General features: G+C 41.9%; 101 pseudogenes; all 101 read right to left on the bottom strand.

The window, feature by feature from the left end:
* Window positions 1–54: 54 nt before the first annotated feature.
* LOC142745186 (5S ribosomal RNA) lies at window positions 55–173 on the bottom strand (annotated as a pseudogene).
* A 67-nt stretch (window positions 174–240) lies between these two features.
* On the bottom strand, window positions 241–359 carry LOC142746853 (5S ribosomal RNA; annotated as a pseudogene).
* Window positions 360–426: 67 nt separating this feature from the next.
* Window positions 427–545, bottom strand: LOC142745185 (5S ribosomal RNA; annotated as a pseudogene).
* A 253-nt stretch (window positions 546–798) lies between these two features.
* Window positions 799–917, bottom strand: LOC142746703 (5S ribosomal RNA; annotated as a pseudogene).
* A 67-nt stretch (window positions 918–984) lies between these two features.
* LOC142744985 (5S ribosomal RNA) lies at window positions 985–1,103 on the bottom strand (annotated as a pseudogene).
* A 67-nt stretch (window positions 1,104–1,170) lies between these two features.
* On the bottom strand, window positions 1,171–1,289 carry LOC142744759 (5S ribosomal RNA; annotated as a pseudogene).
* Window positions 1,290–1,356: 67 nt separating this feature from the next.
* LOC142745532 (5S ribosomal RNA) lies at window positions 1,357–1,475 on the bottom strand (annotated as a pseudogene).
* A 67-nt stretch (window positions 1,476–1,542) lies between these two features.
* LOC142746510 (5S ribosomal RNA) lies at window positions 1,543–1,661 on the bottom strand (annotated as a pseudogene).
* Window positions 1,662–1,728: 67 nt separating this feature from the next.
* LOC142745857 (5S ribosomal RNA) lies at window positions 1,729–1,847 on the bottom strand (annotated as a pseudogene).
* Window positions 1,848–1,914: 67 nt separating this feature from the next.
* On the bottom strand, window positions 1,915–2,033 carry LOC142744277 (5S ribosomal RNA; annotated as a pseudogene).
* A 67-nt stretch (window positions 2,034–2,100) lies between these two features.
* On the bottom strand, window positions 2,101–2,219 carry LOC142743905 (5S ribosomal RNA; annotated as a pseudogene).
* A 67-nt stretch (window positions 2,220–2,286) lies between these two features.
* LOC142744172 (5S ribosomal RNA) lies at window positions 2,287–2,405 on the bottom strand (annotated as a pseudogene).
* Window positions 2,406–2,472: 67 nt separating this feature from the next.
* LOC142744442 (5S ribosomal RNA) lies at window positions 2,473–2,591 on the bottom strand (annotated as a pseudogene).
* Window positions 2,592–2,658: 67 nt separating this feature from the next.
* On the bottom strand, window positions 2,659–2,777 carry LOC142745663 (5S ribosomal RNA; annotated as a pseudogene).
* A 67-nt stretch (window positions 2,778–2,844) lies between these two features.
* Window positions 2,845–2,963, bottom strand: LOC142744171 (5S ribosomal RNA; annotated as a pseudogene).
* A 67-nt stretch (window positions 2,964–3,030) lies between these two features.
* LOC142745464 (5S ribosomal RNA) lies at window positions 3,031–3,149 on the bottom strand (annotated as a pseudogene).
* Window positions 3,150–3,216: 67 nt separating this feature from the next.
* Window positions 3,217–3,335, bottom strand: LOC142745662 (5S ribosomal RNA; annotated as a pseudogene).
* Window positions 3,336–3,402: 67 nt separating this feature from the next.
* Window positions 3,403–3,521, bottom strand: LOC142743903 (5S ribosomal RNA; annotated as a pseudogene).
* A 67-nt stretch (window positions 3,522–3,588) lies between these two features.
* Window positions 3,589–3,707, bottom strand: LOC142747449 (5S ribosomal RNA; annotated as a pseudogene).
* A 253-nt stretch (window positions 3,708–3,960) lies between these two features.
* LOC142743834 (5S ribosomal RNA) lies at window positions 3,961–4,079 on the bottom strand (annotated as a pseudogene).
* A 67-nt stretch (window positions 4,080–4,146) lies between these two features.
* LOC142747636 (5S ribosomal RNA) lies at window positions 4,147–4,265 on the bottom strand (annotated as a pseudogene).
* Window positions 4,266–4,332: 67 nt separating this feature from the next.
* Window positions 4,333–4,451, bottom strand: LOC142744264 (5S ribosomal RNA; annotated as a pseudogene).
* Window positions 4,452–4,518: 67 nt separating this feature from the next.
* On the bottom strand, window positions 4,519–4,637 carry LOC142743902 (5S ribosomal RNA; annotated as a pseudogene).
* Window positions 4,638–4,704: 67 nt separating this feature from the next.
* LOC142744221 (5S ribosomal RNA) lies at window positions 4,705–4,823 on the bottom strand (annotated as a pseudogene).
* A 67-nt stretch (window positions 4,824–4,890) lies between these two features.
* On the bottom strand, window positions 4,891–5,009 carry LOC142745452 (5S ribosomal RNA; annotated as a pseudogene).
* Window positions 5,010–5,262: 253 nt separating this feature from the next.
* Window positions 5,263–5,381, bottom strand: LOC142743833 (5S ribosomal RNA; annotated as a pseudogene).
* A 67-nt stretch (window positions 5,382–5,448) lies between these two features.
* Window positions 5,449–5,567, bottom strand: LOC142745118 (5S ribosomal RNA; annotated as a pseudogene).
* A 67-nt stretch (window positions 5,568–5,634) lies between these two features.
* Window positions 5,635–5,753, bottom strand: LOC142744263 (5S ribosomal RNA; annotated as a pseudogene).
* A 67-nt stretch (window positions 5,754–5,820) lies between these two features.
* LOC142743901 (5S ribosomal RNA) lies at window positions 5,821–5,939 on the bottom strand (annotated as a pseudogene).
* A 67-nt stretch (window positions 5,940–6,006) lies between these two features.
* Window positions 6,007–6,125, bottom strand: LOC142744217 (5S ribosomal RNA; annotated as a pseudogene).
* A 67-nt stretch (window positions 6,126–6,192) lies between these two features.
* Window positions 6,193–6,311, bottom strand: LOC142743900 (5S ribosomal RNA; annotated as a pseudogene).
* Window positions 6,312–6,378: 67 nt separating this feature from the next.
* On the bottom strand, window positions 6,379–6,497 carry LOC142744372 (5S ribosomal RNA; annotated as a pseudogene).
* Window positions 6,498–6,564: 67 nt separating this feature from the next.
* On the bottom strand, window positions 6,565–6,683 carry LOC142745964 (5S ribosomal RNA; annotated as a pseudogene).
* Window positions 6,684–6,750: 67 nt separating this feature from the next.
* Window positions 6,751–6,869, bottom strand: LOC142746852 (5S ribosomal RNA; annotated as a pseudogene).
* Window positions 6,870–7,122: 253 nt separating this feature from the next.
* On the bottom strand, window positions 7,123–7,241 carry LOC142743899 (5S ribosomal RNA; annotated as a pseudogene).
* Window positions 7,242–7,308: 67 nt separating this feature from the next.
* Window positions 7,309–7,427, bottom strand: LOC142744293 (5S ribosomal RNA; annotated as a pseudogene).
* Window positions 7,428–7,494: 67 nt separating this feature from the next.
* LOC142744391 (5S ribosomal RNA) lies at window positions 7,495–7,613 on the bottom strand (annotated as a pseudogene).
* A 67-nt stretch (window positions 7,614–7,680) lies between these two features.
* Window positions 7,681–7,799, bottom strand: LOC142745441 (5S ribosomal RNA; annotated as a pseudogene).
* Window positions 7,800–7,866: 67 nt separating this feature from the next.
* On the bottom strand, window positions 7,867–7,985 carry LOC142743863 (5S ribosomal RNA; annotated as a pseudogene).
* Window positions 7,986–8,052: 67 nt separating this feature from the next.
* Window positions 8,053–8,171, bottom strand: LOC142743898 (5S ribosomal RNA; annotated as a pseudogene).
* A 67-nt stretch (window positions 8,172–8,238) lies between these two features.
* Window positions 8,239–8,357, bottom strand: LOC142747436 (5S ribosomal RNA; annotated as a pseudogene).
* Window positions 8,358–8,610: 253 nt separating this feature from the next.
* LOC142743832 (5S ribosomal RNA) lies at window positions 8,611–8,729 on the bottom strand (annotated as a pseudogene).
* Window positions 8,730–8,796: 67 nt separating this feature from the next.
* Window positions 8,797–8,915, bottom strand: LOC142745117 (5S ribosomal RNA; annotated as a pseudogene).
* A 67-nt stretch (window positions 8,916–8,982) lies between these two features.
* LOC142744262 (5S ribosomal RNA) lies at window positions 8,983–9,101 on the bottom strand (annotated as a pseudogene).
* A 67-nt stretch (window positions 9,102–9,168) lies between these two features.
* On the bottom strand, window positions 9,169–9,287 carry LOC142743897 (5S ribosomal RNA; annotated as a pseudogene).
* Window positions 9,288–9,354: 67 nt separating this feature from the next.
* LOC142744216 (5S ribosomal RNA) lies at window positions 9,355–9,473 on the bottom strand (annotated as a pseudogene).
* A 67-nt stretch (window positions 9,474–9,540) lies between these two features.
* Window positions 9,541–9,659, bottom strand: LOC142743896 (5S ribosomal RNA; annotated as a pseudogene).
* Window positions 9,660–9,726: 67 nt separating this feature from the next.
* Window positions 9,727–9,845, bottom strand: LOC142744360 (5S ribosomal RNA; annotated as a pseudogene).
* Window positions 9,846–9,912: 67 nt separating this feature from the next.
* Window positions 9,913–10,031, bottom strand: LOC142745963 (5S ribosomal RNA; annotated as a pseudogene).
* A 67-nt stretch (window positions 10,032–10,098) lies between these two features.
* On the bottom strand, window positions 10,099–10,217 carry LOC142746851 (5S ribosomal RNA; annotated as a pseudogene).
* A 253-nt stretch (window positions 10,218–10,470) lies between these two features.
* Window positions 10,471–10,589, bottom strand: LOC142743895 (5S ribosomal RNA; annotated as a pseudogene).
* Window positions 10,590–10,656: 67 nt separating this feature from the next.
* LOC142744292 (5S ribosomal RNA) lies at window positions 10,657–10,775 on the bottom strand (annotated as a pseudogene).
* A 67-nt stretch (window positions 10,776–10,842) lies between these two features.
* On the bottom strand, window positions 10,843–10,961 carry LOC142744390 (5S ribosomal RNA; annotated as a pseudogene).
* A 67-nt stretch (window positions 10,962–11,028) lies between these two features.
* On the bottom strand, window positions 11,029–11,147 carry LOC142745429 (5S ribosomal RNA; annotated as a pseudogene).
* Window positions 11,148–11,214: 67 nt separating this feature from the next.
* LOC142745417 (5S ribosomal RNA) lies at window positions 11,215–11,333 on the bottom strand (annotated as a pseudogene).
* A 67-nt stretch (window positions 11,334–11,400) lies between these two features.
* LOC142746006 (5S ribosomal RNA) lies at window positions 11,401–11,519 on the bottom strand (annotated as a pseudogene).
* Window positions 11,520–11,586: 67 nt separating this feature from the next.
* Window positions 11,587–11,705, bottom strand: LOC142743893 (5S ribosomal RNA; annotated as a pseudogene).
* Window positions 11,706–11,772: 67 nt separating this feature from the next.
* Window positions 11,773–11,891, bottom strand: LOC142744599 (5S ribosomal RNA; annotated as a pseudogene).
* A 67-nt stretch (window positions 11,892–11,958) lies between these two features.
* LOC142744389 (5S ribosomal RNA) lies at window positions 11,959–12,077 on the bottom strand (annotated as a pseudogene).
* Window positions 12,078–12,330: 253 nt separating this feature from the next.
* Window positions 12,331–12,449, bottom strand: LOC142745945 (5S ribosomal RNA; annotated as a pseudogene).
* Window positions 12,450–12,516: 67 nt separating this feature from the next.
* On the bottom strand, window positions 12,517–12,635 carry LOC142746817 (5S ribosomal RNA; annotated as a pseudogene).
* A 67-nt stretch (window positions 12,636–12,702) lies between these two features.
* LOC142746770 (5S ribosomal RNA) lies at window positions 12,703–12,821 on the bottom strand (annotated as a pseudogene).
* A 1,107-nt stretch (window positions 12,822–13,928) lies between these two features.
* LOC142745126 (5S ribosomal RNA) lies at window positions 13,929–14,047 on the bottom strand (annotated as a pseudogene).
* A 67-nt stretch (window positions 14,048–14,114) lies between these two features.
* On the bottom strand, window positions 14,115–14,233 carry LOC142744984 (5S ribosomal RNA; annotated as a pseudogene).
* Window positions 14,234–14,485: 252 nt separating this feature from the next.
* LOC142745531 (5S ribosomal RNA) lies at window positions 14,486–14,604 on the bottom strand (annotated as a pseudogene).
* Window positions 14,605–14,671: 67 nt separating this feature from the next.
* Window positions 14,672–14,790, bottom strand: LOC142744697 (5S ribosomal RNA; annotated as a pseudogene).
* Window positions 14,791–14,857: 67 nt separating this feature from the next.
* On the bottom strand, window positions 14,858–14,976 carry LOC142747625 (5S ribosomal RNA; annotated as a pseudogene).
* Window positions 14,977–15,043: 67 nt separating this feature from the next.
* On the bottom strand, window positions 15,044–15,162 carry LOC142744111 (5S ribosomal RNA; annotated as a pseudogene).
* Window positions 15,163–15,229: 67 nt separating this feature from the next.
* Window positions 15,230–15,348, bottom strand: LOC142743892 (5S ribosomal RNA; annotated as a pseudogene).
* Window positions 15,349–15,415: 67 nt separating this feature from the next.
* Window positions 15,416–15,534, bottom strand: LOC142744170 (5S ribosomal RNA; annotated as a pseudogene).
* A 67-nt stretch (window positions 15,535–15,601) lies between these two features.
* On the bottom strand, window positions 15,602–15,720 carry LOC142745405 (5S ribosomal RNA; annotated as a pseudogene).
* A 67-nt stretch (window positions 15,721–15,787) lies between these two features.
* On the bottom strand, window positions 15,788–15,906 carry LOC142746321 (5S ribosomal RNA; annotated as a pseudogene).
* A 67-nt stretch (window positions 15,907–15,973) lies between these two features.
* On the bottom strand, window positions 15,974–16,092 carry LOC142743891 (5S ribosomal RNA; annotated as a pseudogene).
* A 67-nt stretch (window positions 16,093–16,159) lies between these two features.
* Window positions 16,160–16,278, bottom strand: LOC142745393 (5S ribosomal RNA; annotated as a pseudogene).
* A 67-nt stretch (window positions 16,279–16,345) lies between these two features.
* Window positions 16,346–16,464, bottom strand: LOC142744388 (5S ribosomal RNA; annotated as a pseudogene).
* Window positions 16,465–16,717: 253 nt separating this feature from the next.
* On the bottom strand, window positions 16,718–16,836 carry LOC142747077 (5S ribosomal RNA; annotated as a pseudogene).
* A 67-nt stretch (window positions 16,837–16,903) lies between these two features.
* LOC142745184 (5S ribosomal RNA) lies at window positions 16,904–17,022 on the bottom strand (annotated as a pseudogene).
* A 67-nt stretch (window positions 17,023–17,089) lies between these two features.
* LOC142746850 (5S ribosomal RNA) lies at window positions 17,090–17,208 on the bottom strand (annotated as a pseudogene).
* Window positions 17,209–17,275: 67 nt separating this feature from the next.
* LOC142745182 (5S ribosomal RNA) lies at window positions 17,276–17,394 on the bottom strand (annotated as a pseudogene).
* A 253-nt stretch (window positions 17,395–17,647) lies between these two features.
* Window positions 17,648–17,766, bottom strand: LOC142745125 (5S ribosomal RNA; annotated as a pseudogene).
* Window positions 17,767–17,833: 67 nt separating this feature from the next.
* Window positions 17,834–17,952, bottom strand: LOC142744983 (5S ribosomal RNA; annotated as a pseudogene).
* Window positions 17,953–18,019: 67 nt separating this feature from the next.
* LOC142745530 (5S ribosomal RNA) lies at window positions 18,020–18,138 on the bottom strand (annotated as a pseudogene).
* A 67-nt stretch (window positions 18,139–18,205) lies between these two features.
* Window positions 18,206–18,324, bottom strand: LOC142745816 (5S ribosomal RNA; annotated as a pseudogene).
* Window positions 18,325–18,391: 67 nt separating this feature from the next.
* LOC142747613 (5S ribosomal RNA) lies at window positions 18,392–18,510 on the bottom strand (annotated as a pseudogene).
* Window positions 18,511–18,577: 67 nt separating this feature from the next.
* LOC142744675 (5S ribosomal RNA) lies at window positions 18,578–18,696 on the bottom strand (annotated as a pseudogene).
* A 67-nt stretch (window positions 18,697–18,763) lies between these two features.
* Window positions 18,764–18,882, bottom strand: LOC142745559 (5S ribosomal RNA; annotated as a pseudogene).
* A 67-nt stretch (window positions 18,883–18,949) lies between these two features.
* Window positions 18,950–19,068, bottom strand: LOC142745381 (5S ribosomal RNA; annotated as a pseudogene).
* A 254-nt stretch (window positions 19,069–19,322) lies between these two features.
* Window positions 19,323–19,441, bottom strand: LOC142745411 (5S ribosomal RNA; annotated as a pseudogene).
* A 67-nt stretch (window positions 19,442–19,508) lies between these two features.
* Window positions 19,509–19,627, bottom strand: LOC142745370 (5S ribosomal RNA; annotated as a pseudogene).
* A 67-nt stretch (window positions 19,628–19,694) lies between these two features.
* On the bottom strand, window positions 19,695–19,813 carry LOC142745660 (5S ribosomal RNA; annotated as a pseudogene).
* Window positions 19,814–19,880: 67 nt separating this feature from the next.
* LOC142743890 (5S ribosomal RNA) lies at window positions 19,881–19,999 on the bottom strand (annotated as a pseudogene).
* Window positions 20,000–20,066: 67 nt separating this feature from the next.
* Window positions 20,067–20,185, bottom strand: LOC142744289 (5S ribosomal RNA; annotated as a pseudogene).
* Window positions 20,186–20,252: 67 nt separating this feature from the next.
* On the bottom strand, window positions 20,253–20,371 carry LOC142744386 (5S ribosomal RNA; annotated as a pseudogene).
* Window positions 20,372–20,624: 253 nt separating this feature from the next.
* LOC142743830 (5S ribosomal RNA) lies at window positions 20,625–20,743 on the bottom strand (annotated as a pseudogene).
* Window positions 20,744–20,810: 67 nt separating this feature from the next.
* LOC142743805 (5S ribosomal RNA) lies at window positions 20,811–20,929 on the bottom strand (annotated as a pseudogene).
* Window positions 20,930–20,996: 67 nt separating this feature from the next.
* On the bottom strand, window positions 20,997–21,115 carry LOC142745898 (5S ribosomal RNA; annotated as a pseudogene).
* A 67-nt stretch (window positions 21,116–21,182) lies between these two features.
* LOC142745357 (5S ribosomal RNA) lies at window positions 21,183–21,301 on the bottom strand (annotated as a pseudogene).
* Window positions 21,302–21,368: 67 nt separating this feature from the next.
* LOC142746975 (5S ribosomal RNA) lies at window positions 21,369–21,487 on the bottom strand (annotated as a pseudogene).
* A 67-nt stretch (window positions 21,488–21,554) lies between these two features.
* On the bottom strand, window positions 21,555–21,673 carry LOC142745280 (5S ribosomal RNA; annotated as a pseudogene).
* Window positions 21,674–21,740: 67 nt separating this feature from the next.
* On the bottom strand, window positions 21,741–21,859 carry LOC142744300 (5S ribosomal RNA; annotated as a pseudogene).
* Window positions 21,860–21,926: 67 nt separating this feature from the next.
* On the bottom strand, window positions 21,927–22,045 carry LOC142745653 (5S ribosomal RNA; annotated as a pseudogene).
* Window positions 22,046–22,129: the final 84 nt, after the last annotated feature.

Raw genomic sequence — 22,129 nt, 5'->3', positions numbered from 1 at the left:
ATCCATAGTCCTTTTTAATCGATTGTGAAACAAAATCTAAACGACATAATAAAAAGTCAACCGCACCACGGATTCCCAGACAGTCCCCCACACTGGTACTAGCGAGGCCTTAAGCTGTGTAACTTCTGTGATCTGACGAGAGCAGGCACATTCAGCTTAGAATGGCCATTGACATTAAATGCTTTAATCCATAGTCCTTTTTAATCGATTGTGAAACAAAATCTAAACGACATAATAAAAAGTCAACTGCACCACGGATTCCCAGACAGTCTCCCACACTAGTACTAGCGAGGCTTTAAGCTGTGTAACTTCTGCGATCTGACGAGAGCAGGCACATTCAGCTTAGAATGGGTATTGACGTTAAATGCTTTAATCCATAGTCCTATTTAATCTATTGTGAAACAAAATCTAAACGACATAATAAAAAGTCAACCGCACCACGGATTCCCAGACAGTCCCCCACACTGGTACTAGCGAGGCCTTAAGCTGTGTAACTTCTGTGATCTGACGAGAGCAGGCACATTCAGCTTAGAATGGCCATTGACATTAAATGCTTTAATCCATAGTCCTATTTAATCTATTGTGAAACAAAATCTAAACGACATAATAAAAAGTCAACCGCACCACAGATTCCCAGACAGTCTCCCCCACTGGTACTAGCGAGGCATTAAGCTGTGTAACTGCTGCGATCTAACGAGAGCAGGCACATTCAGCTTAGAATGGCCATTGACATTAAATGCTTTAATCCATAGTCCTTTTTAAGCGATTGTGAAACAAAATCTAAACGACATAATAAAAAGTCAACCGCACCACGGATTCCCAGACAGTCTCCCACACTGTTACTAGCGAGGCCTTAAGCTGTGTAACTTCTGCGATCTGACGAGGGCAGGCACGTTCAGCTTAGAATGGCCATTGACATTAAATGCTTTAATCCATAGTCCTTTTTAATCGATTGTGAAACAAAATCTAAACGACATAATAAAAAGTCATCCGCACCACGGATTCCCAGAAAGTCTCCCACACTGGTACTAGCGAGGCCTTAAGCTGTGTAACTTCTGCGATCTGACGAGAGCAGGCACATTCAGCTTAGAATGGCCATTGACATTAAAAGCCTTAATCCATAGTCCTTTTTAATCGATTGTGAAACAAAATCTAAACAACATAATAAAAAGTCAACAGCACCACGGATTCCCAGACAGTCTCCCACATTGGTACTAGCGAGGCCTTAAGCTGTGTAACTTCTGCGATCTGACGAGAGCAGGCACATTCAGCTTAGAATGGCCATTGACATTAAATGCTTTAATCCATAGTCCTTTTTAATCGATTGTGAAACAAAATCTAAACGACATAATAAAAAGTCAACCGCACCACGGATTCCCAGACAGTCTCCCACACTGGTACTAGCGAGGTTTTAAGCTGTGTAACTTCTGCGATCTGACGGGAGCAGGCACATTCAGCTTAGAATGGCCATTGACATTAAATGCTTTAATCCATAGTCCTTTTTAATCGATTGTGAAACAAAATCTAAACGACATAATAAAAAGGCAACCCCACCACGGATTCCCAGACAGTCTCCCACACTGGTACTAGTGAGGCCTTAAGCTGTGTAACTTCTGCGATCTGACGAGAGCAGGCACATTCAGCTTAGAATGGCCATTGACATTAAAAGCCTTAATCCATAGTCCTATTTAATCTATTGTGAAACAAAATCTAAACAACATAATAAAAAGTCAACCGCACCACGGATTCCCAGCCAGTCTCCCACACTGGTACTAGCGAGTCCTTAAGCTGTGTAACTTCTGCGTTCTGACGAGAGCAGGCACATTCAGCTTAGAATGGCCATTGACGTTAAATGTTTTAATCCATAGTCCTATTTAATCTATTGTGAAACAAAATCTAAACGACATAATAAAAAGTCAACCGCACCACGGATTCCCAGACAGTCTCCCACACTGGTACTAGCGAGGCCTTAAGCTGTGTAACTTCTGCGATCTGACGAGAGCAGGCACATTCAGCTTAGAATGGCAATTGACATTAAATGCTTTAATCCATAGTCCTTTTTAATCTATTGTGAAACAAAATCTAAACGACATAATAAAAAGTCAACCGCACCACGGATTCCCAGACAGTCTCCCACACTGGTACTAGCGAGGCCTTAAGCTGTGTAACTTCTGCGATCTGACGAGAGCAGGGACATTCAGCTTAGAATGGCCATTGACATTAAATGCTTTAATCCATAGTCCTTTTTAATCGATTGTGAAACAAAATCTAAACGACATAATAAAAATTCAACCGCACCACGGATTCCCAGACAGTCTCCCACACTGGTACTAGCGAGGCCTTAAGCTGTGTAACTTCTGCGATCTGACGAGAGCAGGTACATTCAGCTTAGAATGGCCATTGACATTAAATGCTTTAATCCATAGTCCTTTTTAATCGATTGTGAAACAAAATCTAAACGACATAATAAAAAGTCAACCGCACCACGGATTCCCAGACAGTCTCCCATACTGGTACTAGCGAGGCCTTAAGCTGTGTAACTTCTGCGATCTGACGAGAGCAGGCACATTCAGCTTAGAATGGCCATTGACATTAAAAGCCTTAATCCATAGTCCTATTTAATCTATTGTGAAACAAAATCTAAACGACATAATAAAAATTCAACCACACCACGGATTCCCAGACAGTCTCCCACACTGGTACTAGCGAGGCCTTAAGCTGTGTAACTTCTGCGATCTGACGAGAGCAGGCACATTCAGCTTAGAATGGCCATTGACATTAAATGCTTTAATCCATAGTCCTTTTTAATCGATTGTGAAACAAAATCTAAACGACATAATAAAAATTCAACCGCACCACGGATTCCCAGACAGTCTCCCACACTGGTACTAGCGAGGCCTTAAGCTGTGTAACTTCTGCGATCTGACGAGAGCAGGTACATTCAGCTTAGAATGGCCATTGACCTTAAATGCTTTAATCCATAGTCCTTTTTAATCGATTGTGAAACAAAATCTAAACGACATAATAAAAAGTCAACCGCACCACGGATTCCCAGACAGTCTCCCACACTGGTACTAGCGAGGCCTTAAGCTGTGTAACTTCTGCGATCTGACGAGAGCAGGCACATTCAGCTTAGAATGGCCATTGACATTAAAAGCCTTAATCCATAGTCCTATTTAATCTATTGTGAAACAAAATCTAAACGACATAATAAAAATTCAACCACACCACGGATTCCCAGACAGTCTCCCACACTGGTACTAGCGAGGCCTTAAGCTGTGTAACTTCTGCGATCTGACGAGAGCAGGCACATTCAGCTTAGAATGGCCATTGACATTAAATGCTTTAATCCATAGTCCTTTTTAATCGATTGTGAAACAAAATCTAAACGACATAATAAAAAGTCAACCGCACCACGGATTCCCAGACAGTCTCCCACACTGGTACTAGCGAGGCCTTAAGCTGTGTAACTTCTGCGATCTGACGAGAGCAGGGACATTCAGCTTAGAATGGCCATTGACATTAAATGCTTTAATCCATAGTCCTTTTTAATCTATTGTGAAACAAAATCTAAACGACATAATAAAAAGTCAACTGCACCACGGATTCCCAGACAGTCTCCCACACTGGTACTAGCGAGGCCTTAAGCTGTGTAACTTCTGCGATCTGACGAGAGCAGGCACATTCAGCTTAGAATGGCCATTGACATTAAATGCTTTAATCCATAGTCCTTTTTAATCTATTGTGAAACAAAATCTAAACGACATAATAAAAAGTCAACCGCACCACGGATTCCCAGACAGTCTCCCACATTGGTACTAGCGAGGTTTTAAGCTGTGTAACTTCTGCGATCTGACGAGAGCAGGGAAATTCAGCTTAGAATTGCCATTGACATTAAAAGCTTTAATCCATAGTCCTTTTTAATCGATTGTGAAACAAAATCTAAACGACATAATAAAAAGTCAACCGCACCACGGATTCCCAGACAGTCTCCCACACTGGTACTAGTGAGGCCTTAAGCTGTGTAACTTCTGCGATCTGACGAGAGCAGGCACATTCAGCTTAGAATGGCCATTGACATTAAATGCCTTAATCCATAGTCCTATTTAATCTATTGTGAAACAAACTCTAAACAACATAATAAAAAGTCAACCGCACCACGGATTCCCAGCCAGTCTCCCACACTGGTACTAGCGAGGCCTTAAGCTGTGTAACTTCTGCGTTCTGACGAGAGCAGGCACATTCAGCTTAGAATGGCCATTGACGTTAAATGTTTTAATCCATAGTCCTATTTAATCTATTGTGAAACAAAATCTAAACGACATAATAAAAAGTCAACCACACCACGGATTCCCAGACAGTCTCCCACACTGGTACTAGCGAGGCCTTAAGCTGTGTAACTTCTGCGATCTGACGAGAGCAGGCACATTCAGCTTAGAATGGCCATTGACATTAAATGCTTTAATCCATAGTCCTTTTTAATCTATTGTGAAACAAAATCTAAACGACATAATAAAAAGTCAACCGCACCACGGATTCCCAGACAGTCTCCCACACTGGTACTAGCGAGGCCTTAAGCTGTGTAACTTCTGCGATCTGACGAGAGCAGGGACATTCAGCTTAGAATGGCCATTGACATTAAATGCTTTAATCCATAGTCCTTTTTAATCGATTGTGAAACAAAATCTAAACGACATAATAAAAATTCAACCGCACCACGTATTCCCAGACAGTCTCCCACACTAGTACTAGCGAGGCCTTAAGCTGTGTAACTTCTGCGATCTGACGAGAGCAGGCACATTCAGCTTAGAATGGCCATTGACATTAAATGCTTTAATCCATAGTCCTTTTTAATCGATTGTGAAACAAAATCTAAACGACATAATAAAAAGTCAACCGCACCACGGATTCCCAGACAGTCTCCCACACTGGTACTAGCGAGGCCTTAAGCTGTGTAACTTCTGCGATCTGACGAGAGCAGGCACATTCAGCTTAGAATGGCCATTGACCTTAAAAGCCTTAATCCATAGTCCTATTTAATCTATTGTGAAACAAAATCTAAACGACATAATAAAAATTCAACCGCACCACGGATTCCCAGACAGTCTCCCACACTGGTACTAGCGAGGTTTTAAGCTGTGTAACTTCTGCGATCTGACGAGAGCAGGGAAATTCAGCTTAGAATTGCCATTGACATTAAAAGCTTTAATCCATAGTCCTTTTTAATCGATTGTGAAACAAAATCTAAACGACATAATAAAAAGTCAACCGCACCACGGATTCCCAGACAGTCTCCCACACTGGTACTAGTGAGGCCTTAAGCTGTGTAACTTCTGCGATCTGACGAGAGCAGGCACATTCAGCTTAGAATGGCCATTGACATTAAAAGCCTTAATCCATAGTCCTATTTAATCTATTGTGAAACAAAATCTAAACAACATAATAAAAAGTCAACCGCACCACGGATTCCCAGCCAGTCTCCCACACTGGTACTAGCGAGGCCTTAAGCTGTGTAACTTCTGCGTTCTGACGAGGGCAGGCACATTCAGCTTAGAATGGCCATTGACGTTAAATGTTTTAATCCATAGTCCTATTTAATCTATTGTGAAACAAAATCTAAACGACATAATAAAAAGTCAACCACACCACGGATTCCCAGACAGTCTCCCACACTGGTACTAGCGAGGCCTTAAGCTGTGTAACTTCTGCGATCTGACGAGAGCAGGCACATTCAGCTTAGAATGGCCATTGACATTAAATGCTTTAATCCATAGTCCTTTTTAATCTATTGTGAAACAAAATCTAAACGACATAATAAAAAGTCAACCGCACCACGGATTCCCAGACAGTCTCCCACACTGGTACTAGCGAGGCCTTAAGCTGTGTAACTTCTGCGATCTGACGAGAGCAGGGACATTCAGCTTAGAATGGCCATTGACATTAAATGCTTTAATCCATAGTCCTTTTTAATCGATTGTGAAACAAAATCTAAACGACATAATAAAAATTCAACCGCACCACGTATTCCCAGACAGTCTCCCACACTGGTACTAGCGAGGCCTTAAGCTGTGTAACTTCTGCGATCTAACGAGAGCAGGTACATTCAGCTTAGAATGGCCATTGACATTAAATGCTTTAATCCATAGTCCTTTTTAATCGATTGTGAAACAAAATCTAAACGACATAATAAAAAGTCAACCGCACCACGGATTCCCAGACAGTCTCCCACACTGGTACTAGCGAGGCCTTAAGCTGTGTAACTTCTGCGATCTGACGAGAGCAGGGACATTCAGCTTAGAATGGCCATTGACATTAAATGCTTTAATCCATAGTCCTTTTTAATCTATTGTGAAACAAAATCTAAACGACATAATAAAAAGTCAACCGCACCACGGATTCCCAGACAGTCACCCACACTGGTACTAGCGAGGCCTTAAGCTGTGTAACTTCTGCGATCTGACGAGAGCAGGCACATTCAGCTTAGAATGGCCATTGACATTAAATGCTTTAATCCATAGTCCTTTTTAATCGATTGTGAAACAAAATCTAAACGACATAATAAAAAGTCAACCGCACCACGGATTCCCAGACAGTCCCCCACACTGGTACTAGCGAGGTCTTAAGCTGTGTAACTTCTGTGATCTGACGAGAGCAGGCACATTCAGCTTAGAATGGCCATTGACATTAAATGCTTTAATCCATAGTCCTTTTTAATCGATTGTGAAATAAAATCTAAACGACATAATAAAAAGTCAACTGCACCACGGATTCCCAGACAGTCTCCCACACTAGTACTAGCGAGGCTTTAAGCTGTGTAACTTCTGCGATCTGACGAGAGCAGGCACATTCAGCTTAGAATGGGTATTGACGTTAAATGCTTTAATCCATAGTCCTATTTAATCTATTGTGAAACAAAATCTAAACAACATAATAAAAAGTCAACCGCACCACAGATTCCCAGACAGTCTCCCACACTGGTACTAGCGAGGCGTTAAGCTGTGTAACTTCTGCGATCTAACGAGAGCAGGCACATTCCGCTTAGAATGGCCATTGACATTAAATGCTTTAATCCATAGTCCTTTTTAAGCGATTGTGAAACAAAATCTAAACGACATAATAAAAAGTCAACCGCACCACGGATTCCCAGACAGTCTCCCACACTGGTACTAGCGAGGCCTTAAGCTGTGTAACTTCTGCGATCTGACGAGAGCAGGGACATTCAGCTTAGAATGGCCATTGACATTAAATGCTTTAATCCATAGTCCTTTTTAATCTATTGTGAAACAAAATCTAAACGACATAATAAAAAGTCAACCGCACCACGGATTCCCAGACAGTCTCCCACACTGGTACTAGCGAGGCCTTAAGCTGTGTAACTTCTGCGATCTGACGAGAGCAGGCACATTCAGCTTAGAATTGCCATTGACATTAAATGCTTTAATCCATAGTCCTTTTTAATCTATTGTGAAACAAAATCTAAACGACATAATAAAAAGGCAACCGCACCACGGATTCCCAGACAGTCTCCCACACTGGTACTAGCGAGGCCTTAAGCTGTGTAACTTCTGCGATCTGACGAGAGCAGGCACATTCAGCTTAGAATGGCCATTGACATTAAATGCTTTAATCCATAGTCCTTTTTAATCGATTGTGAAACAAAATCTAAACGACATAATAAAAAGTCAACCGCACCACGGATTCCCAGACAGTCTCCCACACTGGTACTAGCGAGGCCTTAAGCTGTGTAACTTCTGCGATCTGACGAGAGCAGGCACATTCAGCTTAGAATGGCCATTGACATTAAAAGCCTTAATCCATAGTCCTATTTAATCTATTGTGAAACAAAATCTAAACGACATAATAAAAAGTCAACCGCACCACGGATTCCCAGACAGTCTCCCACACTGGTACTAGCGAGGCCTTAAGCTGTGTAACTTCTGCGATCTAACGAGAGCAGGCACATTCAGCTTAGAATGGCCATTGACATTAAATGCTTTAATCCATAGTCCTTTTTAATCGATTGTGAAACAAAATCTAAACGACATAATAAAAAGTCAACCGCACCACGGATTCCCAGACAGTCTCCCACACTGGTACTAGCGAGGCCTTAAGCTGTGTAACTTCTGCGATCTGACGAGAGCAGGGACATTCAGCTTAGAATGGCCATTGACATTAAATGCTTTAATCCATAGTCCTTTTTAATCTATTGTGAAACAAAATCTAAACGACATAATAAAAAGTCAACTGCACCACGGATTCCCAGACAGTCTCCCACACTGGTACTAGCGAGGCCTTAAGCTGTGTAACTTCTGCGATCTGACGAGAGCAGGCACATTCAGCTTAGAATGGCCATTGACCTTAAAAGCCTTAATCCATAGTCCTATTTAATCTATTGTGAAACAAAATCTAAACGACATAATAAAAATTCAACCGCACCACGGATTCCCAGACAGTCTCCCACACTGGTACTAGCGAGGTTTTAAGCTGTGTAACTTCTGCGATCTGACGAGAGCAGGGAAATTCAGCTTAGAATTGCCATTGACATTAAAAGCTTTAATCCATAGTCCTTTTTAATCGATTGTGAAACAAAATCTAAACGACATAATAAAAAGTCAACCGCACCACGGATTCCCAGACAGTCTCCCACACTGGTACTAGTGAGGCCTTAAGCTGTGTAACTTCTGCGATCTGACGAGAGCAGGCACATTCAGCTTAGAATGGCCATTGACATTAAAAGCCTTAATCCATAGTCCTATTTAATCTATTGTGAAACAAAATCTAAACAACATAATAAAAAGTCAACCGCACCACGGATTCCCAGCCAGTCTCCCACACTGGTACTAGCGAGGCCTTAAGCTGTGTAACTTCTGCGTTCTGACGAGGGCAGGCACATTCAGCTTAGAATGGCCATTGACGTTAAATGTTTTAATCCATAGTCCTATTTAATCTATTGTGAAACAAAATCTAAACGACATAATAAAAAGTCAACCACACCACGGATTCCCAGACAGTCTCCCACACTGGTACTAGCGAGGCCTTAAGCTGTGTAACTTCTGCGATCTGACGAGAGCAGGCACATTCAGCTTAGAATGGCCATTGACATTAAATGCTTTAATCCATAGTCCTTTTTAATCTATTGTGAAACAAAATCTAAACGACATAATAAAAAGTCAACCGCACCACGGATTCCCAGACAGTCTCCCACACTGGTACTAGCGAGGCCTTAAGCTGTGTAACTTCTGCGATCTGACGAGAGCAGGGACATTCAGCTTAGAATGGCCATTGACATTAAATGCTTTAATCCATAGTCCTTTTTAATCGATTGTGAAACAAAATCTAAACGACATAATAAAAATTCAACCGCACCACGTATTCCCAGACAGTCTCCCACACTGGTACTAGCGAGGCCTTAAGCTGTGTAACTTCTGCGATCTAACGAGAGCAGGTACATTCAGCTTAGAATGGCCATTGACATTAAATGCTTTAATCCATAGTCCTTTTTAATCGATTGTGAAACAAAATCTAAACGACATAATAAAAAGTCAACCGCACCACGGATTCCCAGACAGTCTCCCACACTGGTACTAGCGAGGCCTTAAGCTGTGTAACTTCTGCGATCTGACGAGAGCAGGGACATTCAGCTTAGAATGGCCATTGACATTAAATGCTTTAATCCATAGTCCTTTTTAATCTATTGTGAAACAAAATCTAAACGACATAATAAAAAGTCAACCGCACCACGGATTCCCAGACAGTCACCCACACTGGTACTAGCGAGGCCTTAAGCTGTGTAACTTCTGCGATCTGACGAGAGCAGGCACATTCAGCTTAGAATGGCCATTGACATTAAATGCTTTAATCCATAGTCCTTTTTAATCGATTGTGAAACAAAATCTAAACGACATAATAAAAAGTCAACCGCACCACGGATTCCCAGACAGTCCCCCACACTGGTACTAGCGAGGTCTTAAGCTGTGTAACTTCTGTGATCTGACGAGAGCAGGCACATTCAGCTTAGAATGGCCATTGACATTAAATGCTTTAATCCATAGTCCTTTTTAATCGATTGTGAAATAAAATCTAAACGACATAATAAAAAGTCAACTGCACCACGGATTCCCAGACAGTCTCCCACACTAGTACTAGCGAGGCTTTAAGCTGTGTAACTTCTGCGATCTGACGAGAGCAGGCACATTCAGCTTAGAATGGGTATTGACGTTAAATGCTTTAATCCATAGTCCTATTTAATCTATTGTGAAACAAAATCTAAACAACATAATAAAAAGTCAACCGCACCACAGATTCCCAGACAGTCTCCCACACTGGTACTAGCGAGGCGTTAAGCTGTGTAACTTCTGCGATCTAACGAGAGCAGGCACATTCCGCTTAGAATGGCCATTGACATTAAATGCTTTAATCCATAGTCCTTTTTAAGCGATTGTGAAACAAAATCTAAACGACATAATAAAAAGTCAACCGCACCACGGATTCCCAGACAGTCTCCCACACTGGTACTAGCGAGGCCTTAAGCTGTGTAACTTCTGCGATCTGACGAGAGCAGGGACATTCAGCTTAGAATGGCCATTGACATTAAATGCTTTAATCCATAGTCCTTTTTAATCTATTGTGAAACAAAATCTAAACGACATAATAAAAAGTCAACCGCACCACGGATTCCCAGACAGTCTCCCACACTGGTACTAGCGAGGCCTTAAGCTGTGTAACTTCTGCGATCTGACGAGAGCAGGCACATTCAGCTTAGAATTGCCATTGACATTAAATGCTTTAATCCATAGTCCTTTTTAATCTATTGTGAAACAAAATCTAAACGACATAATAAAAAGGCAACCGCACCACGGATTCCCAGACAGTCTCCCACACTGGTACTAGCGAGGCCTTAAGCTGTGTAACTTCTGCGATCTGACGAGAGCAGGCACATTCAGCTTAGAATGGCCATTGACATTAAATGCTTTAATCCATAGTCCTTTTTAATCGATTGTGAAACAAAATCTAAACGACATAATAAAAAGTCAACCGCACCACGGATTCCCAGACAGTCTCCCACACTGGTACTAGCGAGGCCTTAAGCTGTGTAACTTCTGCGATCTGACGAGAGCAGGCACATTCAGCTTAGAATGGCCATTGACATTAAAAGCCTTAATCCATAGTCCTATTTAATCTATTGTGAAACAAAATCTAAACGACATAATAAAAAGTCAACCGCACCACGGATTCCCAGACAGTCTCCCACACTGGTACTAGCGAGGCCTTAAGCTGTGTAACTTCTGCGATCTGACGAGAGCAGGCACATTCAGCTTAGAATGGCCATTGACATTAAAAGCCTTAATCCATAGTCCTATTTAATCTATTGTGAAACAAAATCTAAACGACATAATAAAAATTCAACCACACCACGGATTCCCAGACAGTCTCCCACACTGGTACTAGCGAGGCCTTAAGCTGTGTAACTTCTGCGATCTAACGAGAGCAGGCACATTCAGCTTAGAATGGCCATTGACATTAAATGCTTTAATCCATAGTCCTTTTTAATCGATTGTGAAACAAAATCTAAACGACATAATAAAAAGTCAACCGCACCACGGATTCCCAGACAGTCTCCCACACTGGTACTAGCGAGGCCTTAAGCTGTGTAACTTCTGCGATCTGACGAGAGCAGGGACATTCAGCTTAGAATGGCCATTGACATTAAATGCTTTAATCCATAGTCCTTTTTAATCTATTGTGAAACAAAATCTAAACGACATAATAAAAAGTCAACTGCACCACGGATTCCCAGACAGTCTCCCACACTGGTACTAGCGAGGCCTTAAGCTGTGTAACTTCTGCGATCTGACGAGAGCAGGCACATTCAGCTTGGAATGGCCATTGACATTAAATGCTTTAATCCATAGTCCTTTTTAATCTATTGTGAAACAAAATCTAAACGACATAATAAAAAGGCAACCGCACCACGGATTCCCAGACAGTCTCCCACACTGGTACTAGCGAGGCCTTAAGCTGTGTAACTTCTGCGATCTGACGAGAGCAGGCACATTCAGCTTAGAATGGCCATTGACATTAAATGCTTTAATCCATAGTCCTTTTTAATCGATTGTGAAACAAAATCTAAACGACATAATAAAAAGTCAACCGCACCACGGATTCCCAGACAGTCTCCCACACTGGTACTAGCGAGGTTTTAAGCTGTGTAACTTCTGCAATCTGACGAGAGCAGGGAAATTCAGCTTAGAATTGCCATTGACATTAAAAGCTTTAATCCATAGTCCTTTTTAATCGATTGTGAAACAAAATCTAAACGACATAATAAAAATTCAACCGCACCACGGATTCCCAGACAGTCTACCACACTGGTACTAGCGAGGCCTTAAGCTGTGTAACTTCTGCGATCTGACGAGAGCAGGCACATTCAGCTTAGAATGGCCATTGACATTAAATGCTTTAATCCATAGTCCTTTTTAATCGATTGTGAAACAAAATCTAAACGACATAATAAAAAGTCAACCGCACCACGGATTCCCAGACAGTCTCCCACACTAGTACTAGCGAGGCTTTAAGCTGTGTAACTTCTGCGATCTGACGAGAGCAGGCACATTCAGCTTAGAATGGGTATTGACGTTAAATGCTTTAATCCATAGTCCTATTTAATCTATTGTGAAACAAAATCTAAACGACATAATAAAAAGTCAACCGCACCACGGATTCCCAGACAGTCCCCCACACTGGTACTAGCGAGGCCTTAAGCTGTGTAACTTCTGTGATTTGACGAGAGCAGGCACATTCAGCTTAGAATGGCCATTGACATTAAAGGAACAGTGTCATCACAAATATTTTATTTATATGTTAAAGATGTTAGTGCCTTAATATAAACGTTTATTTTCATTTGTGTGTTTGTGTTTTACTGTTTCTTTTTTTCACACTTTTTCTTCCCTATGGGGGCTGCCATTTTTTGTTCCATTTCTGTGTGTGTCGATTAACGACACACACAGACATGGAATACGGCAGCCACAGTCCCATAGGGACTGCGAACGGCTCCCGTCCCATTGACTGCCGTGTACGGCGTCTGTGTGGGAACTGCGCATGCGCCGCTCCCACACAGTCCTATTCGAAATTGGCGCCGTCCGGCGCCATTTTCCTGTGGACCGGAAGTCGCGGCCGGACAGTAATATTACTACTTCCGGTCGCGGCTTCCGGACAAGTGCACATGGAACAGCGGCAGCAAAGGGAGCGGACGGGCCGCGGCGGCAGGAGCAGGTAAGCGATTTCAATGTATGTTAGTGTTTGTGTGTGTTTACTACTGCATGTAAACCTACTACACTGTGGGTTACCTCAAAAAATGGCGACACACAGTGTAGGAGGTTAAACCTTTCAAACCCCTCGTTTATCCCGGCACTAGCCAGGATAAAGGAGGGGGGGATGCTGAGCGCTCACTAGAGCGATAGCTTTTAACCCAATGTTGCAATGCTGCAATTTTGGGAACTAGCTCCAAACAGCTCCATCTAGTGACCAAAAATGGGTAGTATTATAAATTTGAAAAAATTTATAATATTTCCTGACTCGCGAAAAAAATAAAAAAAATTTGAACAATGTTTTATCACCCACACACTAAATGTTTAAATTTTAAAAAAAAAACATGTTTTTGGGGCGACACCATGCCTTTAAATGCTTTAATCCATAGTCCTATTTAATCTATTGTGAAACAAAATCTAAACGACATAATAAAAAGTCAACCGCACCACAGATTCCCAGACAGTCTCCCCCACTGGTACTAGCGAGGCATTAAGCTGTGTAACTTCTGCGATCTAACGAGAGCAGGCACATTCAGCTTAGAATGGCCATTGACGTTAAATGCTTTAATCCATAGTCCTTTTTAAGCGATTGTGAAACAAAATCTAAGCGACATAATAAAAAGTCAACCGCACCACGGATTCCCAGACAGTCTCCCACACTGGTACTAGCGAGGCCTTAAGCTGTGTAACTTCTGCGATCTGACGAGGGCAGGCACGTTCAGCTTAGAATGGCCATTGACATTAAATGCTTTAATCCATAGTCCTTTTTAATCGATTGTGAAACAAAATCTAAACGACATAATAAAAAGTCATCCGCACCACGGATTCCCAGAAAGTCTCCCACACTGGTACTAGCGAGGCCTTAAGCTGTGTAACTTCTGCGATCTGACGAGAGCAGGCACATTCAGCTTAGAATGGCCATTGACATTAAAAGCCTTAATCCATAGTCCTTTTTAATCGATTGTGAAACAAAATCTAAACAACATAATAAAAAGTCAACCGCACCACGGATTCCCAGACAGTCTCCCACATTGGTCTAGCGAGGCCTTAAGCTGTGTAACTTCTGCGATCTGACGAGAGCAGGCACATTCAGCTTAGAATGGCCATTGACATTAAATGCTTTAATCCATAGTCCTTTTTAATCGATTGTGAAACAAAATCTAAACGACATAATAAAAAGTCAACCGCACCACGGATTCCCAGACAGTCTCCCACACTGGTACTAGCGAGGTTTTAAGCTGTGTAACTTCTGCGATCTGACGGGAGCAGGCACATTCAGCTTAGAATGGCCATTGACATTAAATGCTTTAATCCATAGTCCTTTTTAATCGATTGTGAAACAAAATCTAAACGACATAATAAAAAGGCAACCGCACCACGGATTCCCAGACAGTCTCCCACACTGGTACTAGTGAGGCCTTAAGCTGTGTAACTTCTGCGATCTGACGAGAGCAGGCACATTCAGCTTAGAATGGCCATTGACATTAAAAGCCTTAATCCATAGTCCTATTTAATCTATTATGAAACAAAATCTAAACAACATAATAAAAAGTCAACCGCACCACGGATTCCCAGCCAGTCTCCCACACTGGTACTAGCGAGGCCTTAAGCTGTGTAACTTCTGCGTTCTGACGAGAGCAGGCACATTCAGCTTAGAATGGCCATTGACGTTATATGTTTTAATCCATAGTCCTATTTAATCTATTGTGAAACAAAATCTAAACGACATAATAAAAAGGCAACCGCACCACGGATTCCCAGACAGTCTCCCACACTGGTACTAGCGAGGCCTTAAGCTGTGTAACTTCTGCGATCTGACGAGAGCAGGCACATTCAGCTTAGAATGGCAATTGACATTAAATGCTTTAATCCATAGTCCTTTTTAATCTATTGTGAAACAAAATCTAAACGACATAATAAAAAGTCAACCGCACCACGGATTCCCAGACAGTCTCCCACACTGGTACTAGCGAGGCCTTAAGCTGTGTAACTTCTGCGATCTGACGAGAGCAGGGACATTCAGCTTAGAATGGCCATTGACATTAAATGCTTTAATCCATAGTCCTTTTTAATCGATTGTGAAACAAAATCTAAACGACATAATAAAAATTCAACCGCACCACGGATTCCCAGACAGTCTCCCACACTGGTACTAGCGAGGCCTTAAGCTGTGTAACTTCTGCGATCTGACGAGAGCAGGTACATTCAGCTTAGAATGGCCATTGACATTAAATGCTTTAATCCATAGTCCTTTTTAATCGATTGTGAAACAAAATCTAAACGACATAATAAAAAGTCAACCGCACCACGGATTCCCAGACAGTCTCCCACACTGGTACTAGCGAGGCCTTAAGCTGTGTAACTTCTGCGATCTGACGAGAGCAGGCACATTCAGCTTAGAATGGCCATTGACATTAAAAGCCTTAATCCATAGTCCTATTTAATCTATTGTGAAACAAAATCTAAACGACATAATAAAAATTCAACCACACCACGGATTCCCAGACAGTCTCCCACACTGGTACTAGCGAGGCCTTAAGCTGTGTAACTTCTGCGATCTGACGAGAGCAGGCACAGTCAGCTTAGAATGGCCATTGACATTAAATGCTTTAATCCATAGTCCTTTTTAATCGATTGTGAAACAAAATCTAAACGACATAATAAAAAGTCAACCGCACCACGGATTCCCAGACAGTCTCCCACACTGGTACTAGCGAGGCCTTAAGCTGTGTAACTTCTGCGATCTGACGAGAGCAGGGACATTCAGCTTAGAATGGCCATTGACATTAAATGCTTTAATCCATAGTCCTTTTTAATCTATTGTGAAACAAAATCTAAACGACATAATAAAAAGTCAACCGCACCACGGATTCCCAGACAGTCTCCCACACTGGTACTAGCGAGGCCTTAAGCTGTGTAACTTCTGCGATCTGACGAGAGCAGGCACATTCAGCTTAGAATGGCCATTGACATTAAATGCTTTAATCCATAGTCCTTTTTAATCTATTGTGAAACAAAATCTAAACGACATAATAAAAAGGCAACCGCACCACGGATTCCCAGACAGTCTCCCACACTGGTACTAGCGAGGCCTTAAGCTGTGTAACTTCTGCGATCTGACGAGAGCAGGCACATTCAGCTTAGAATGGCCATTGACATTAAATGCTTTAATCCATAGTCCTTTTTAATCGATTGTGAAACAAAATCTAAACGACATAATAAAAAGTCAACCGCACCACGGATTCCCAGACAGTCTCCCACACTGGTACTAGCGAGGTTTTAAGCTGTGTAACTTCTGCAATCTGACGAGAGCAGGGAAATTCAGCTTAGAATTGCCATTGACATTAAAAGCTTTAATCCATAGTCCTTTTTAATCGATTGTGAAACAAAATCTAAACGACATAATAAAAATTCAACCGCACCACGGATTCCCAGACAGTCTACCACACTGGTACTAGCGAGGCCTTAAGCTGTGTAACTTCTGCGATCTGACGAGAGCAGGCACATTCAGCTTAGAATGGCCTTTGACATTAAATGCTTTAATCCATAGTCCTTTTTAATCGATTGTGAAACAAAATCTAAACGACATAATAAAAAGTCAACCGCACCACGGATTCCCAGACAGTCCCCCACACTGGTACTAGCGAGGCCTTAAGCTGTGTAACTTCTGTGATCTGACGAGAGCAGGCACATTCAGCTTAGAATGGCCATTGACATTAAATGCTTTAATCCATAGTCCTTTTTAATCGATTGTGAAACAAAATCTAAACGACATAATAAAAAGTCAACTGCACCACGGATTCCCAGACAGTCTCCCACACTAGTACTAGCGAGGCTTTAAGCTGTGTAACTTCTGCGATCTGACGAGAGCAGGCACATTCAGCTTAGAATGGGTATTGACGTTAAATGCTTTAATCCATAGTCCTATTTAATCTATTGTGAAACAAAATCTAAACGACATAATAAAAAGTCAACCGCACCACGGATTCCCAGACAGTCCCCCACACTGGTACTAGCGAGGCCTTAAGCTGTGTAACTTCTGTGATCTGACGAGAGCAGGCACATTCAGCTTAGAATGGCCATTGACATTAAATGCTTTAATCCATAGTCCTATTTAATCTATTGTGAAACAAAATCTAAACGACATAATAAAAAGTCAACCGCACCACAGATTCCCAGACAGTCTCCCCCACTGGTACTAGCGAGGCATTAAGCTGTGTAACTTCTGCGATCTAACGAGAGCAGGCACATTCAGCTTAGAATGGCCATTGACATTAAATGCTTTAATCCATAGTCCTTTTTAAGCGATTGTGAAACAAAATCTAAACGACATAATAAAAAGTCAACCGCACCACGGATTCCCAGACAGTCTCCCACACTGGTACTAGCGAGGCCTTAAGCTGTGTAACTTCTGCGATCTGACGAGGGCAGGCACGTTCAGCTTAGAATGGCCATTGACATTAAATGCTTTAATCCATAGTCCTTTTTAATCGATTGTGAAACAAAATCTAAACGACATAATAAAAAGTCATCCGCACCACGGATTCCCAGAAAGTCTCCCACACTGGTACTAGCGAGGCCTTAAGCTGTGTAACTTCTGCGATCTGACGAGAGCAGGCACATTCAGCTTAGAATGGCCATTGACATTAAAAGCCTTAATCCATAGTCCTTTTTAATCGATTGTGAAACAAAATCTAAACAACATAATAAAAAGTCAACCGCACCACGGATTCCCAGACAGTCTCCCACACTGGTACTAGCGAGGTTTTAAGCTGTGTAACTTCTGCGATCTGACGGGAGCAGGCACATTCAGCTTAGAATGGCCATTGACATTAAATGCTTTAATCCATAGTCCTTTTTAATCGATTGTGAAACAAAATCTAAACGACATAATAAAAAGGCAACCGCACCACGGATTCCCAGACAGTCTCCCACACTGGTACTAGTGAGGCCTTAAGCTGTGTAACTTCTGCGACCTGACGAGAGCAGGCACATTCAGCTTAGAATGGCCATTGACATTAAAAGCCTTAATCCATAGTCCTATTTAATCTATTGTGAAACAAAATCTAAACAACATAATAAAAAGTCAACCGCACCACGGATTCCCAGCCAGTCTCCCACACTGGTACTAGCGAGGCCTTAAGCTGTGTAACTTCTGCGTTCTGACGAGAGCAGGCACATTCAGCTTAGAATGGCCATTGACGTTAAATGTTTTAATCCATAGTCCTATTTAATCTATTGTGAAACAAAATCTAAACGACATAATAAAAAGTCAACCGCACCACGGATTCCCAGACAGCCTCCCACACTGGTACTAGCGAGGCCTTAAGCTGTGTAACTTCTGCGATCTGACGAGAGCAGGCACATTCAGCTTAGAATAGCAATTGACATTAAATGCTTTAATCCATAGTCCTTTTTAATCTATTGTGAAACAAAATCTAAACGACATAATAAAATGTCAACCGCACCACGGATTCCCAGACAGTCTCCCACACTGGTACTAGCGAGGCCTTAAGCTGTGTAACTTCTGCGATCTGACGAGAGCAGGGACATTCAGTTTAGAATGGCCATTGACATTAAATGCTTTAATCCATAGTCCTTTTTAATCGATTGTGAAACAAAATCTAAACGACATAATAAAAAGTCAACCGCACCACGGATTCCCAGACAGTCTCCCACACTGGTACTAGCGAGGCCTTAAGCTGTGTAACTTCTGCGATCTGACGAGAGCAGGCACATTCAGCTTAGAATGGCCATTGACATTAAAAGCCTTAATCCATAGTCCTATTTAATCTATTGTGAAACAAAATCTAAACGACATAATAAAAATTCAACCACACCACGGATTCCCAGACAGTCTCCCACACTGGTACTAGCGAGAGCCTTAAGCTGTGTAACTTCTGCGATCTGACGAGAGCAGGCACATTCAGCTTAGAATGGCCATTGACATTAAATGCTTTAATCCATAGTCCTTTTTAATCGATTGTGAAACAAAATCTAAACGACATAATAAAAATTCAACCGCACCACGGATTCCCAGACAGTCTCCCACACTTGTACTAGCGAGGCCTTAAGCTGTGTAACTTCTGCGATCTGACGAGAGCAGGTACATTCAGCTTAGAATGGCCATTGACATTAAATGCTTTAATCCATAGTCCTTTTTAATCGATTGTGAAACAAAATCTAAACGACATAATAAAAAGTCAACCGCACCACGGATTCCCAGACAGTCTCCCACACTGGTACTAGCGAGGCCTTAAGCTGTGTAACTTCTGCGATCTGACGAGAGCAGGCACATTCAGCTTAGAATGGCCATTGACATTAAAAGCCTTAATCCATAGTCCTATTTAATCTATTGTGAAACAAAATCTAAACGACATAATAAAAATTCAACCACACCACGGATTCCCAGACAGTCTCCCACACTGGTACTAGCGAGGCCTTAAGCTGTGTAACTTCTGCGATCTGACGAGAGCAGGCACATTCAGCTTAGAATGGCCATTGACATTAAATGCTTTAATCCATAGTCCTTTTTAATCGATTGTGAAACAAAATCTAAACGACATAATAAAAAGTCAACCGCACCACGGATTCCCAGACAGTCTCCCACACTGGTACTAGCGAGGCCTTAAGCTGTGTAACTTCTGCGATCTGACGAGAGCAGGGACATTCAGCTTAGAATGGCCATTGACATTAAATGCTTTAATCCATAGTCCTTTTTAATCTATTGTGAAACAAAATCTAAACGACATAATAAAAAGGCAACCGCACCACGGATTCCCAGACAGTCTCCCACACTGGTACTAGCGAGGCCTAAAGCTGTGTAACTTCTGCGATCTGACGAGAGCAGGCACATTCAGCTTAGAATGGCCATTGACATTAAATGCTTTAATCCATAGTCCTTTTTAATCTATTGTGAAACAAAATCTAAACGACATAATAAAAAGGCAACCGCACCACGGATTCCCAGACAGTCTCCCACACTGGTACTAGCGAGGCCTTAAGCTGTGTAACTTCTGCGATCTGACGAGAGCAGGCACATTCAGCTTAGAATGGCCATTGACATTAAATGCTTTAATCCATAGTCCTTTTTAATCGATTGTGAAACAAAATCTAAACGACATAATAAAAAGTCAACCGCACCACGGATTCCCAGACAGTCTCCCACACTGGTACTAGCGAGGTTTTAAGCTGTGTAACTTCTGCGATCTGACGAGAGCAGGGAAATTCAGCTTAGAATTGCCATTGACATTAAAAGCTTTAATCCATAGTCCTTTTTAATCGATTGTGAAACAAAATTTAAACGACATAATAAAAAGTCAACCGCACCACGGATTCCCAGACAGTCTCCCACACTGGTACTAGTGAGGCCTTAAGCTGTGTAACTTCTGCGATCTGACGAGAGCAGGCACATTCAGCTTAGAATGGCCATTGACATTAAATGCTTTAATCCATAGTCCTTTTTAATCTATTGTGAAACAAAATCTAAACGACATAATAAAAGGTCAACCGCACCACGGATTCCCAGACAGTCTCCCACACTGGTACTAGCGAGGCCTTAAGCTGTGTAACTTCTGCGATCTGACGAGAGCAGGGACATTCAGCTTAGAATGGCCATTGACATTTAATGCTTTAATCCATAGTCCTTTTTAATCGATTGTGAAACAAAATCTAAACGACATAATAAAAATTCAACCGCACCACGTATTCCCAGACAGTCTCCCACACTGGTACTAGCGAGGCCTTAAGCTGTGTAACTTCTGCGAGCTGACGAGAGCAGGCACATTCAGCTTAGAATGGCCATTGACATTAAATGCTTTAATCCATAGTCCTTTTTAATCGATTGTGAAACAAAATCTAAACGACATAATAAAAAGTCAACCGCACCACGGATTCCCAGACAGTCTCCCACACTGGTACTAGCGAGGCCTTAAGCTGTGTAACTTCTGCGATCTGACGAGAGCAGGCACATTCAGCTTAGAATGGCCATTGACATTAAAAGCCTTAATCCATAGTCCTATTTAATCTATTGTGAAACAAAATCTAAACGACATAATAAAAATTGAACCACACCACGGATTCCCAGACAGTCTCCCACACTGGTACTAGCGAGGCCTTAAGCTGTGTAACTTCTGCGATCTGACGAGAGCAGGCACATTCAGCTTAGAATGGCCATTGACATTAAATGCTTTAATCCATAGTCCTTTTTAATCGATTGTGAAACAAAATCTAAACGACATAATAAAAAGTTAACCGCACCACGGATTCCCAGACAGTCTCCCACACTGGTACTAGCGAGGCCTTAAGCTGTGTAACTTCTGCGATCTGACGAGAGCAGGGACATTCAGCTTAGAATGGCCATTGACATTAAATGCTTTAATCCATAGTCCTTTTTAATCTATTGTGAAACAAAATCTAAACAACATAATAAAAAGTCAACCGCACCACGGATTCCCAGACAGTCTCCCACACTGGTACTAGCGAGGCCTTAAGCTGTGTAACTTCTGCATTCTGACGAGAGCAGGCACATTCAGCTTAGAATGGCCATTGACATTAAATGCTTTAATCCATAGTCCTTTTTAATCTATTGTGAAACAAAATCTAAACGACATAATAAAAAGGCAACCGCACCACGGATTCTCAGACAGTCTCCCACACTGGTACTAGCGAGGCCTTAAGCTGTGTAACTTCTGCGATCTGACGAGAGCAGGCACATTCAGCTTAGAATGGCCATTGACATTAAATGCTTTAATCCATAGTCCTTTTTAATCGATTGTGAAACAAAATCTAAACGACATAATAAAAAGTCAACCGCACCACGG

The sequence above is a fragment of the Rhinoderma darwinii genome, chromosome 2, assembly GCF_050947455.1.
Source record: "Rhinoderma darwinii isolate aRhiDar2 chromosome 2, aRhiDar2.hap1, whole genome shotgun sequence".
NCBI classification, from domain to species: Eukaryota; Metazoa; Chordata; class Amphibia; order Anura; family Rhinodermatidae; genus Rhinoderma; species Rhinoderma darwinii.
The sequence above is the reverse complement of the archived record's forward strand: the minus strand, read 5'-3'. Positions and strand labels throughout refer to the sequence as shown.